This window comes from Anser brachyrhynchus (genome assembly GCF_964034855.1).
Source record: "Anser brachyrhynchus genome assembly, chromosome: 3".
Lineage (NCBI taxonomy): Eukaryota > Metazoa > Chordata > Aves > Anseriformes > Anatidae > Anser > Anser brachyrhynchus.
Window position 1 is genome coordinate 67280869 of NC_137696.1, and position 14129 is coordinate 67294997.

The following is a 14129-nucleotide window of genomic DNA, read 5'->3' on the forward strand; positions in this document are numbered from 1 at the left end:
CATGTTGAATTTTGTCTCCTCTAATCACCTGGAAAAATATGTAGCCCTACAGGACAGTAAGACATTGGCAAACACCATCATAACCAGGGTTTCCTGCAGTTTCTTATTTCATAATCAGATGTAAAGGAATATGTGAATTCATATCAGTGGAAGACAAAAACAGAAGACAAACTTTTCCCAGCAAAAATAGCTTTCTGCCTTTGGGAAATGCCAAGCAGCTGGACAGGAAAGAAACACTTCTTTCCAGCACAGTAGGCTTTGTTGCATCTAGCAAAGGTGGAGGATGATTTTAATGCTCTTTATGCACAATATCCGGATGCATGTGAACTGCATGAAGCTTCCATTATCTCTGAGGCGAGCACAAAAATGTAAGACCATCCTCTTGCCTAGACCAAAGTCTTGCAAAGCAGCAGAAGAGTTGTTAGCACCGTCTTTGCTATGCACAGGCATCCTGGCTAGAGTTGGAGGAAGTGTGCCCACCTGTTATGCTCATAACTTGGAGCACAATTTAAAGAGCAAAATTTGACCAAGAGCGGATTTCTTTAAGGTATTTAGGTGCCTGTATCCCACTGCTGCCTTAAAAACTCTACAGTGAGCAGTGCAAATTTGGCTTCACCCATATACAGGCAATTTTGATTCCTGTGCTTATATGACATGAGATCTTTGGTCACATTTCCAATGGTATGTCTGTAATTTCCAGCTGTGTTCCCAGAGGCTCAGTAATGTAGAAAGTTTCTGATAAAAAATGCTAATAAAATGGAAAAGACTCCTTTGCAATCATGCTGTAGCACTTCCACATCAAACTTCCTTCCATGGGCTATGAACAGACCTTTGACTTCTGTTGGGACTAAAAAAAAGTATAGCCTCTAGTCTTTGTCCTTCCAGCATTATTTTTTTGTGTCTGAGCCTCTAAAATTCTCATGTTCAGAGAAGTTGTACAAGTGGTACAAAAGTTTGAAAAAATGTAGAGAAAGAGAGGTTTCTCTGTTTTCATTTTTTTTGTTTTTTTGTTTTTTGTTTGTTTTGCTGCCTCATCATAGTTAACAAAATTAGCAAGTAGAGTCAGCAATTAGATAGCAGATTAGCACATGCATCAAGATATGCTATAAGGTCATTGATGAAGAAGAACATGCAAACTCTGAAGAACAGCAGTGAGAGGGAGCTTTCAAGAAAGGAACCTTTTCATTCCCAAAAGACAGAAAGGCATTTCACCACAGGAACTGCTGATCAATAAGCTATCAGTCAGCTAATTGTATTGTTCCTTACCCAGATCTCAAACATGACCTTTAGAATAAACTTCTGCCTTTACTGACAGGCTGAAGCTGTTTTCTCTTTTGAAGCTTTTTAGGATCTCACTTGCCTAAAAAAAGGGGGGAGAACTGATACATTTGGAAGAGAAATTCTAATACTATAAAGCAGACCATTAAAACATTGATCTAATTCCCCCCTCCCTAACCTCCTTCCTGTTGATCTAACACCTGAACTCTCTTACTCATGAGAACAAGATGTCAAGGGCATGCATCTGCTTAACACAGACCAACTGCCACTTGGTTATAACATCCTTCCTCATCACCATAAATCTTCCATTTATTAAAAAAAAAAATGCCCTCAATGAATGATTTTTGTTTCTCCAGCCTGCTGTTTAACTGCTCAGCCCCAGTTAAGTGACTGCTTGAAGAGATCACCACCTGAGCAGTTTGCCACTGGGCCCTGAACCAGTGTGAGTCAGGGCTTTGACAGGCAGGAAAGCTATTCTGTGGTTCTCGTTGGGATGCATTTGCTGTTATACCCCCCAAACAATGACAGCGGCCTCCTTCTGTAGATGGTGCTTTCTTGCATTCAGCATTTGCAGAGAAAATCAAAATACAAATACAGTTATCCTGTAAGCAATGCTTCTTACATAAGAACCATCCTTTCTCATGGTTTCTGCTGCAAGAGAGCACATACGTAATCCTCTCTGCCCCAGGGTCTCTCAAGTGTTTTTATTGCCTATAGGATGTCTCTTTGTGGTGTTGTTTCTTCTTTCTATGGGGAGTTGAAGGCTGTGCTGCAGCCTGCAAGGCGGGATGGCACTCTGTGTGGGTAAGATTGTATATTTAGCCCTCAAGTAGCTGTTGTTGAGCAGCCACTCTGTCTGTCAAGTGTAAACAAGAGCCAGGTTTCAGAGCAGTGTACACAGAAATGGCAGTGAATGCATCTATTTGAGGATGCTTACTCCTCTTCCATCTGCCTCCATCCACCAGCACCAGCTAAAGCAGACCTTTGACTTGTGAGCTGGGACAGAGGCAGAACAGAGCCCATTGTTTCCTCAGGATGTGGCCCCTTTGCAGGCTGGCATGCGTATGGATATCTAGTTTATGCATCAAGAATGCGAGTAGCAACATTATGATAGCCTCCAAGGGTGCCATATCTGGCCCTGAGCAGAATTTACCCCACAAAATACGATGGACATAATGAGTCCATAGGGTTCTTGAGGGTTCTTTCACACCAAGAGTTCATCCAAAGATCGAGGCACCTCATATGAAAATCTGGTGAGCCAAGGTTATGTAGGTATTTAAATGTTTCTGTTGATCTTTGGAGTCATCAGACATACCTACTTCTGGGAGACAAATGCTCTTCCCTTTTCCTAGCTCACAAGTCAATTTAAAGAAATGTTGCTTTTTTTTTTTTTTCAAAAAGAGGTTTGATAAATAAAGGATCAAGAAGTCAAAGAGAATGAACAAATCTTACACAAGTAGGAAATTGTCATATTTCACCTTCTGTTCACCAGCTCTGTGTTTCGATCTGGCACTCACTGAATTAACTGTTTCTTGGTACAGGTCTCCTTTCCTGCCAAATTCTGTCATCTGTCATGTCAGAGTAAAGAACCAGATAATTCTGAAATCCAATCCTGAAATAAATATAGTGCAGTGAGAAGCATCATTTTTTGCTTTCGCTCCACAAAAGCACAGAAGCTACACATTGAAATAAGCTTTCTCTTCTTTTCTGCTCTCTCTTCCATGATCTCTTGAAAGGGCATTGAGGAAAAGAAAAAAAAAAGGCTAGAACTTAGGAAAAAGGCCATATAGCAGGAATCTCTCCACAGGCACTTGCAGTAATGTGGTTAATTCAGCGAGTGTAAACCCAGGTCATCCACTCAATTAAACATTATGAATCCCATTGTCAGCTTCCTGTGCAACCACAGGACAGAGATTCAGACTTGCTGCTGGGACACCCATAACTTTTTCCATGGTAGATATACATGTATTTTTATTGCAAGTGTACACAGCTCTACAAGGAGTTCTGTGTTTGCACAAGGAGCTAACCCCTCAAAGCAGAAGTCTTGCAGCTGGCCTGAATTCTTTCCTGTCCAAGGTCTTCAAAACTGGTTTAAATATAAAAAAAAATCAAGTCTAACTTAAAAAAAAAAAAAAAAACTTTGTCTGTTTTACAGATCATATCTTAAAGTTACAAACTTAATCTGTCTCCATCACTATCTCACTTCTGCATGTGCAGAGTATACTCAAGCCACACTTCCCAGAGTTTTTGCAGGATGGAGGATGAAGAGTGAAGGGGTGGTCTAAGGTTTGTTTTCCCCTCCATAAAGAACATAGGTTCCCACAAATAGCAAGAAAATCAGTCTGCAAATAGTGAAAGATTTACAATCAAACCATGGCAAAGTGGTAAGAGCAGGTACAGCAGATAGTTGTTTGGTTTCTGCTACTTTACAGGACTCTTTCCATGAGCCCTCAAGCCCTCTCTTCCCAAAATGTGTAAGAGCTCTGTTCTGGGCCAGCTTGTGCTTCTTACGTGGAAAGTCACTCCTCTGACAGCTTTCTTGCTTGCTCAGCAACCTGCCCAGGTTATTGTCACCAGACTCCTACCCAGTTCATAATCTAGGGCAGCACAGACCTCAAGCACTGCTGCTATTGCTGGGCTTGAAATTGTCTGCTGACACATATTTTTTTCAGGCTAAGTTTCTGCAGTAATCTGCTGTAGCTTTGCTGATTCCCCAGACTTGCTGCCTCAGCTGGGGAAGGGTAGCACAACAACTTGAGTTCAAGATCCAGAACTGGAACAACGGCACGCAGAGCTTTAGCTCTCTCATGTTCAGGAAAAAGTGGACAAACTGAATGGTGGGTAATTTCCTGTGTGCAAGAATTTGATATAAGAGGCAAACCAAACCCTGATAATTTGCAAAAAATATACCCATTTGGCTCTCTTCCTTGTGGGTTTTTCTTTCAGGAAATCAGTCAGTGCCAGGTAGGTAACTGCAAGCTCAAATGTGAGCAATGCCCTGTTTTGTGCACATAAGAAGGCGTCTTTTTTTTTTTTTGACTGATTCAGAAATATTCCCAGCAATATCCGTTCTTGGTTTTGTGACTGTTCATAGCAATACAGTTCTGTGAACCCAACAGAAACTGTTGGATTTAACTTTCTATAGGTGCTACACATCTATGAGAAGACACATTTCTTTCATTGTTCATTCTACTAAGAGCAAAATGGACTTACTTTTGGGATTCTACAAGGAGATCTGGAACTCCCCTCCTTTAAAGGGACTATTTTGTTTCCCAGCATGCAGTGTATTTGGTGGTAACTTTCAGCCAAGGAAACCTGTAGCCTGAAGCTTGTGATCTCACTGTTGTAAGGTAAAGGGCATGGAAGGTATGGAAGATAATCAGAGATCCTAGCAGAAGACGTAGAATGACATAGAGAAAAAATAAATTAGCCATTCATTGTAACTGAAAGGCTGCAGGGAGGAATCATCAGTAGTGATATGGAGAAGACAAGGTACAATGGAAGCCCCACTAAATGCATAACATAATGTTGGAAAGTCAAGTTCACTGTAAAATAGGAAGTAATGTTAGCTAAGAGAGACACCAAATCTTCCTTTTCCTCCCCTTGTTTTGAGCCTGTACATGGGTCAAATGAGGAAATCTTTATTTGGAAGATGGACTAATGGAGAAAACAGAGTGAACTGGGCATACACTCTTCACTGCGTAAAGGACCATTGAGAAAACACAATCAGGCGCACCGCACTGAGTGAGTTTTGTGCTGTGACCCTGATTTTGCTGCACTCTCTCAACTACTCAGTAAATCTTTTCTCCCCATGAGCAACAAAGGATGTTGTTGTTCCTATTGAAAACAGACACAGCTTGAAAAGGATGGACAGACAGGAGAAAAAGTCAGTTAATTTAAGGGTAGAAGTTGGAATGGTGAGTGGCTGAAATAGGAAGGATTTAGAGAGTCTGCTGGGCAAAATAATTCTTCTCATTCTCTTATCTGTTAAAACCAACTTTCATTGTGACAGGAAACAAAGAGTGGTGACAGGGCTGAGAGAAATGGGAATATAAATCTCTATTCCTACTAACAGAAAATTGAATTTTTCTTACTATAACCAGTTAAATTTCTGCTATATCCAACCATATATATGCTGTGGATGTTCATATACTTTTCAATATGTTATTTATGTTCCTTGGAGAAAGCAAATGTTGTTTTCCTTTTAGATAATGTTACAGAAATTATATACGTCCTTTGTCAGTATTACTTGTGTAGGAGAAAAAACAGATGGTTCCTTCATACTGAAAAAGGCAAATATTACATTTTGAGCTTCAGGATGATAACCACAGGCTTGAGTAGCAAAAAAATCTTAAAGGAAATTTTGGTAAATTTAACTATGCTGATCGAATGAGGGAGACAAGCTTAAGTGGAAAACCAATGATAGTTTCAAATTCTGAATCCTGCAGGTCTTGTTGATTGCCTTTCTGATACTGTCCAGCTTTTCCCTAGTTATTAGTTAGAAGTCAAGAAACCAACATTTTGATCAATTCAAATAGACACCAGCTGTCATTTTAAAATAGCTGAATCATTTTTAGTGTCTGCTCCAGGATTTACAGGAGATACAGTTGATTACATGAAGACCCATAGCCCATATATATTATCCAAAAAACTGATATTGAATAGAAACTTACTTTATCTTGGTAAAGTTCCCAATGTACTCCATGTTCCTAACATAATTAAATGTTATTACTCCTGTACACGCATGAAATAATTAAGGGGTCTTAGTTTAGAACCTTTATTATCACATTGACTTTATGATTAGCTTTAATTATTAAGTTTTTTTTTTTCTCACTATTAGAGAGGACTTTAAAGAAAAAATAGAAAACTTCAGTTTCCTTTATATCCTGGGGATACTTTCTTTTAAATAGAGCAGATGCTTATTGATGAACATATATAGAACAACCTATACCTTTATGAAGAGATATTGTCATTCTAACTCTTCTGACCAGCTCCAAAAAAACTAAAAAGACATATATTTCAGGCACTTGATGCAACAAAGCGTTGACCAAGACAAATTTCTTCAACAGCTTCTGTTCTACAAATAGGAAAAGAAAAAAAAATCAAACATGCCTATATAATGTATCTACTCTCTAAAATGGCATACATCTAATTCCATCAGCTGATGAGATTTATGTCTTTCCACTCTACCCAATATATTCAGAGGTCTCTCAGGACTGTGGTTTCGACAAGAGGTGAGAGTCTTCCAAAACTATTTTCGTTCAATTTCTCCAGGTTCTGTGACAGAAGCTTGTCATAGAGCAGCTGGTTTTGAAATTTATTTGTTTAGTATTTCTACAGGACATCATTTGCTTCTACATCCTTGAAAATATGAGAAAAAAGACTGCACTAGCGTAACAAGGAAAGAAAGTGAAAACATTCACCATGATTGTCCTCCAAGTCTGTATGGTTTCAAACTGACTTACAACTTATATTTTGATACTAGCAGATACTGTTTCCCATTTAGGAAGAAATCCATCTATAGACAATAAAAGTGAAACACTTCACTAAAGCAGGCCCTGGGCTGTTTAGGAGGACATTCAGGTATACATTTTTTGCAGGTTATGTCTGAGCTGAGCTTTCTGGAAGCTGAGAAATGATGCATTATCCTTCTCATAGCACTCAACCTGGATGATTTTAAACAGCTGCAGAGAATCTATCAACATTGCAGATTGAATTTCACCTTTTAAGAAACCCAGTATCCTCTTCACATCTTCCTCTGCTCAGGTTTTAAATAATACAAATCCTTTTGTCTCCCATTGCAAATTCTTGCTTATGCTGAATCTGTACTTTATTAAATACAAAAGCTTTTCTTAGGTAGATAACATGAAGAAATTTAAACTGCCTAAAAGGTATATAGTCTTTTCTGCAGATACTTATTCAGATTTGAAAATCAATGTCAGCTGGACTGAGGTCATTATCTGTGTATATGTGTGCCACATGTAATCATATATTGGCACGTTTGGTGAAAGTAATTTTAAGTGTCAATACTATCAAAATCAAATATGAACAATATTGTTGAAAATAAGGTCAATGCCGATGCATTAATTAATTGTTTGGTTTGGTGAAAAGCACAGTCTGTCTTTCCCTGAATCAAATTTTTAGCCATGGTAATGACTACTTTATTTTCTGTCATAGAGTTCTGCAAGCCCGTCCCACTTCTTAGTGAAGCTTGTACATCATCCTTACCTGATGCTATTCAACTCCAGAACACATTTGAAAGCAAGGACTATGTCAGAAGCAGCTATTCTTACATGAATTCCAATCTTTATGCTACAAATCTTTGTTCTGTCAAAATAACAGTGCATTTAATTGCCTTTGAAGCTGCCAAAGACTAAATAAGCTGACAAAGACTGGTATCAGCATATATGAAAATACACAGGCTTTCTTTACCTTGGTATGCTTTCCCAATGTCAGAGAAGAAAGGAAAATAAACTAGGAAGGGTGTGCAATCACACAGAATATACTGTGTTTGTTACAAGCATTAACTCTGCAAGGAGTTTCAGCCCCTGACCTTCTCAGAAACCTGCCTCAAAAAGGCAGAAAACAAATGTCACAGAGTCCAGTCACCCTGACTAGTTTCGATTCAGCACACAAGTTTCGGTTCCAGGAGTTCAAAATGAGAGATGATTTCTTCTCCCATGGAAAATGTCTGATGGTTTACGCCACGTAATAATATGTTTTGAGGTGTTTTTGCTAGCAGTGTGATAATAGCAGAAGTATGTTTGTAGTAGACAATCCCCGTTTGTTCCCAGCAACAGATCTCTTTCTGATTCAATATACTAACTTTTTATTTTTTTCCCGGGGTTCTCCAACAATGATTAAATCAGAGGCATCACCTTATATTTCAAAAATCAAGTAATTTGATAACATAATAAACTGAAACCTCCAAAACTCGATTTGGTGATATTTTAGACTGCATATTCCAGAATGTTAACCTAGGATGCTAGCCTCCTTTTTATGTCTCTTTAATCTCATTAACAATTTTCACATATTTCTGAGTCTTTCCATGTGATGATTTATATTGCTATTATTTCTATTGAGGCAGGAATGGATTAAGGAAAATCAGCTTTTTGGGCACAGGCATCATTGACTCCCCACTCACTTTGCACCATGCTGTTTATTTAAAAGCAGAATGCTCTGAAGTAAATCAGCTTCCAGATCCAATCAAACATGTTACGTATGTATATAAATAAACACATATGTGTGTGAGTGTAGAATTCATATGATCTGATACATTATACAAATGAAAGAATTTAATTAAAAAATAATCCTTTCAATTTGTTCTGGAAATATGGGAGAGCTCACAGATACTTTTTTTTTTTTTTTTCCACTTGCCTTAGGTTTGGAAAGATACTTATAACATCAACTAATTAAGCTTTTCAGATCTTGGAGGAGAAAGTAACTGGCTATTGTAGACACAGTCATTAAGAAGCACCCATGCCTATCTTCAGAAGCAGTTCTGAAGCTGAATAAAATGACTTAACAATAATACGTGCCAAGTAAACTTATTTACTATTTTCAGGAATGGATTTCAATTTCTGAAATTGTTGTGCTCATTCATAGATAATAACCAAGAAAGTGGATGTTTGACAAGAGTAAATAGAGACAGAAAATCAGATAAAAATGTCATTGACCACACAACTGTTTAAGGAGTTGGATTATGTAGAAAGGTGTGGAAAGGAAGAAGAGGTCAGAGTCTAACCAGTATGTTGGCAGACAGGGTTTAGTCATCATAAAGCAATTATAAGACCAAAAAGTCTGTAATCACTGTAATGGGGTGTAGGTGTGTACATAAACATCAGAGAATTCTTAGTGATTTCCAGGAATGCTCTCACCTGTTCTACTTTCAAAAGAAAAATGCAACGTACAATGAAGTATTAAGAAAAGACACAAGAACTTTGCAAACCTGCCAGTCCAGATAACAGTGAGATAGGTATCAATGTTACAAGAATAAAATTATTCTTTCAAAAAGTCAATGGATATGAAATGTGTACTTTCTTCTTTAGAAGAACGACCAGGACCATCTTCTGTGATAGTTAGCAAGAGTTCTTCGTTTGAGTGCTAGTTATAAGGCATATAAATTTAGAAAATGTAGTTTAATGAGAATCTGATGTTCACTTTATTATTTCCTAACCCCTCTTAATCTATTTTATAAACCCAACTCCTCTGCAAAAGATTCGAAGAGTACTGTTATTTAATTTAGTTATAAGTCTAATGCTCTTCCTGGTCCCCATAAAGAGACAATAAAGAACACTTGTTTGCTACAGATATAATAAAATATGCTCACATAATATATCAGTGCTTCCTGTCTGTTAAAATGATAATGAATTCTCTGCAAGTGCAAGTTGAGTTTAACTATATTATAACCTCTGTATAATAGTAGCTGATCTTCCCCATATTTTTCTACTCACACATTTTTATTTGAGGTCATTGAGACCCTTGAAAAACTGGTGGCTACAAGAAGAAAGTAATAAAAATCAACTGGAGCAATATTCCTTCAGGGTAACATATCTGAATTTAAAATTATTTCTGAAAAACACACACACACAAAAAAAATGCACAGTGGAAAGTTTTCTGAAGTGCTTCTGTACTGTCATAATCTCAAAACAAACTGAACTTACACAGAAAAGCAAGCCACATCTCAGTGAAGGTAGCTCAGTGGAAATACATGATGTTCATCATTATGACTGGAAAAAAATACTGAAAATATAATTTTCTGTTATGTAACAAAGTTATACTCTCATCCTGGATACTTTGTTTTAGCTTTCTGTTCTCAGGAGTATAATGCAGAAATATTTAAGACCTCCAGAAAGTCAAGAAAAGTAGACAGAAAGCACAGGAATATTTTTCCCTGTGATGACTGAATTAAAAATTAGACATATATTAATTATTGCTTTGTCTTTACCTTGAGTTTTAACCTTTGCCTTGCAGAAAACTTAATTTCCCATTAAAAAAAAAAATAAAGACTGAACAAATGGTGGTTGTGACAACTGAGTATAGAGATCCCTAGAAGGAAGAGCCAACAGATGTCTACCACAATCATTGTAGCAAAAACTGAGTAGCTTATGTTAAGCACTAAGTGTGCCATAGACAAGATGCTCCTACAAACTGAAGTAGTAATGAGCTGATCCAATTAATTTTAAACAACAGGGATAAACTACAGTGGAACTCCAAGTCAGGTGTTGATTTCAGATGAAGAAATTTTGATAATTTCAGAAGAAAGCTAGTTGTTGAAATAATCCAGACAAGAAGGCTGGGGATTTGAGTATTGGATAAGGAAGACTTTTTTTTTTTTTTTAAACTAACACAAACAAACATGCACCTCAGCTGCAGGAAGCTTCTGAAGAGAATTCCAGTCCTAGCCGAATTAATGAGAACCTCACCAAAACTAAACCAAAAAGAAAAGAACACCTACAAGTAAACGTAATGGGAAAATGTAACAGAGCAGACAGTACATGTGGAAATGCACTGCAAGATGTAAAGTGTCACATTCAGATACTCTTTTACCCAGTTTAAAAAGAAAAAAAAGTTCATTCCAGATACAGCCTATATGCTAAGTGAATACTTTGCCTCATTTTTCACCTGGGGTCACTATTACAGAAGTGGGATGAAAAGGGATGACTAGTAGGAAAAAAAAGTCTGGAAAAGGGAGATGGGGCAGTGTGGCAAATGGAAGAAAGAAAGTGTGAAATGAAAGATATGTAAATTCTCACCTGTAAGAAGGCTAAATTCAAGCCTTGAATGCTCTCACTGTGTGGAAGCACGTAATCTCTCTTACAGCAGCCTGAAAAAACTGGCACATGAAAAACATTGTAGCAAGGAATTTCAATAAATCTACTGAGTTGACAGAGAGAGGGAAGCCAATACGCATTAAAAATAGTAATCTTATTAACTGCATTTATGAAATGGCAGAAAGAGGGAAAGGAGGAGCTCTCTGGTCTCTTGTAAGCCTGCTAGTGTGATCCAGGTAGGATGGAAAACTTCAGGAAAAAAAAAAATCAAAGAACTGAAGACAAGAATTAAGTTGGTGCCCCCAGCACCAACTGCAGGTCTGCTTCTGTTGGGTCCTCAGCACCAACTACAGATCTACTCTATTGGGCTGTGCTATCTGCTATTGCAGCCTAAGTAGGGACATTCTATCAATATGGGAAAGATCAGAAGGAAAACTGAATTGTCTTAATGAGATGACGAGATGAGCAGAAATTTAACAGTAAAAGTGAAAAAATGTGTACTAGAACAAGTATTTCCTACAAGGCAGGAACTTATTCTGAGAACAGAAAGATCTAAGTGTTAAATGTGTTGTGCAGTGAATCACAGGATAACTCCGAGCAACTACTGTGATGGATTTCTTTAAGAATAGAAAACCCACAGAAATATCAATAGATACCAGGTTATTTTGGGTACATTTTTTTAATAGCCCAGCAAGTTGCTATTGCAATGAAATTAAAGTGCTGATAAAATTTTCAAACTGACAAGGGAAGTATATTTATTGGCATAACTCTTAATTAATCTGCAGTAGTTTCCAAAATAAATATTAGTAAACCGAAGGGCTTGGTGGGATTCAGAAATGGATTAGCTATTCCTAGGAATGCTATCCTGAATAATTACACTAGCTGGAATAAAAAGTGATAAAGGACAACAATGGATTAATAATTCTTTCTATGGATAATTTATAGTGATTCTATACTCTCCTCTGAAGCTGTCTGCCAATTAGAATTAGAACCAAGACAACAATTAGACATACTGCTTTTCATTTAATATAGTATGTTCTTATATTTTAAATTCAATAAACTATTGTAAACTAAAATAACAATAAATAAATAAATTTAACTATCTATTATAATGTAATATTAAATAATATAATATTATAATTATAATTTAACTATCTAACTATTGAACTATCAGATTTCCACTGTTTATGAGACTCAGGGTTGTATTTCTGCCAACTATCATTCAGATAAACTATATTGTCTGGGCTTTACTGAAAGTATAAAGTACTCTGGTGAGGTTAATTTGAAATACCGAGACCTAAAACACAACTCAGCATTGCCATTCACGGAACATTGATGAAAGAGTTAATAAATGTTAACTGAATGTTAAACATGTGATAGCTGTGATAACTATAATTAATTTGCTCCCGAGTTTAATCTGAAATGGTTTAAAAAAAGGGCATGAACTTGTCCTTGAGTAGCTAAATCATACTAATTGAAGCACTCCTACATTATAATAGACCACTTATACCATTTGCATTTTCATATATGCATGCACGCAGTCTTTCTAAAAGATTTCTGCTTGTTCACCATAACAACACATTTTGTAGGAAAATTAACAACAAAAAAAGATAGTGCTAGGAATATGAAGTCAGAACTTCCAGGAAAGAGTCAGAGATACACTCCTAGAAAGAACAACTTATCTGTAAAAGCACTATACTAAACCAATCATAGAATGGCTCAGGTTGGAAGGGACCTTAAAGATCACCTGGTTTCAACCCCCCTGCCAAGAACAGGGATGCCACCCACTAGATCAGGTTGCCCAGGGCCTCATCCAGCCTGGTCTTGAACACCTCCAGGGATGGGGCATCCACAGCCTCTCTGGAAGGTTCCAATCCAGGAACTCCACAAGCTACTAAAAAAACTTTTCAGAGAGAAAAGATGCTGCAGGTCAAAACTATTGCCCAAATTTCATATAGGAGAAACTAATGGACTAGTAATGCTATATTTTAAGGATAAGTAAAATCAGTGCTAGATCTGAGAAAGGCTCTCTGAGATGGTTGCACAAAATTTATTTAGCTGTCTAATCTATGCTGAGGGACAGATGTGGATGCCTACCTCCAAAACTGGTAGCCTTAAAAATTCTGCTCATTTATAACAATACTTTTCATTTTTAAAACCAGGCTGCCTTTCTATCCTTTATGAAGCCCAAGCATTAGGGTAGACATCAGGATGGGGAGCACCATATTAAAGTCCTTTTGCTTCAGAGAACCCCACACCAAGACCTTCCTATCCACAGGTAACAGTATTTGCAGCTGGTGCGTTTGCCACTCCCTCCTGCTGAACTCTGCACTGAACTGCATGGAAAAGTCAGGTGCATTGGCTCACATGGAGAGTGAACTGGGTTCTCCAAATGAGCAGCTAAAATATCAAACTGGCCAGACACAGACCCTGTTTTAAGGTTTTTACTCAGTCAGTATTTCATGTTAAGTATAGAAACAATCTGGAAAAGACAATGCAACCCAGACTTTCTCTTCTGTCACGGCAGAATTGTCCTCTTTATTTCATGATGAATTTTGCCCAATAAATGAGCAGACTGAAACAGCTTTGCCAGGAGGGATGGACAGATTGTAACACCAGTCTAAGCCACAGGCTGTGATTAAGATGCTTACCTGAAAGGTAGAACACATGTATTTTTCAATGGTCTTATGGAGAAGAAGGAGCTGAACTCACTGCTTGTACAATACAAATGATTTCCTTCTGGATTATTACATACAAAGGATGTAGTCCCATAACATCTTCCAAGGCCTAGATGTAAGGTTTAGCTTCCCATTGCGTGAAAAGTCTTGTGGGGTGTCTGTACAATTATTTTCCCATATGAGAAAAGCAGTTTAAAACTTCCTGTCTTTGGCTTCTTTTTCACCCTGAAGTTGTATTGGAGCAATTCTTTGTGGGGCTGCACAGAACATCAATAGTGTTGTTCAGAGCATCAGAAATGAGCTTAATAATAATAATAATAATAATAATAATAATAATAATAATAAAAGTCTGTGAACTGAATCAGCAACTGAGTGAATATAGTTATGCCCTAAAGATACC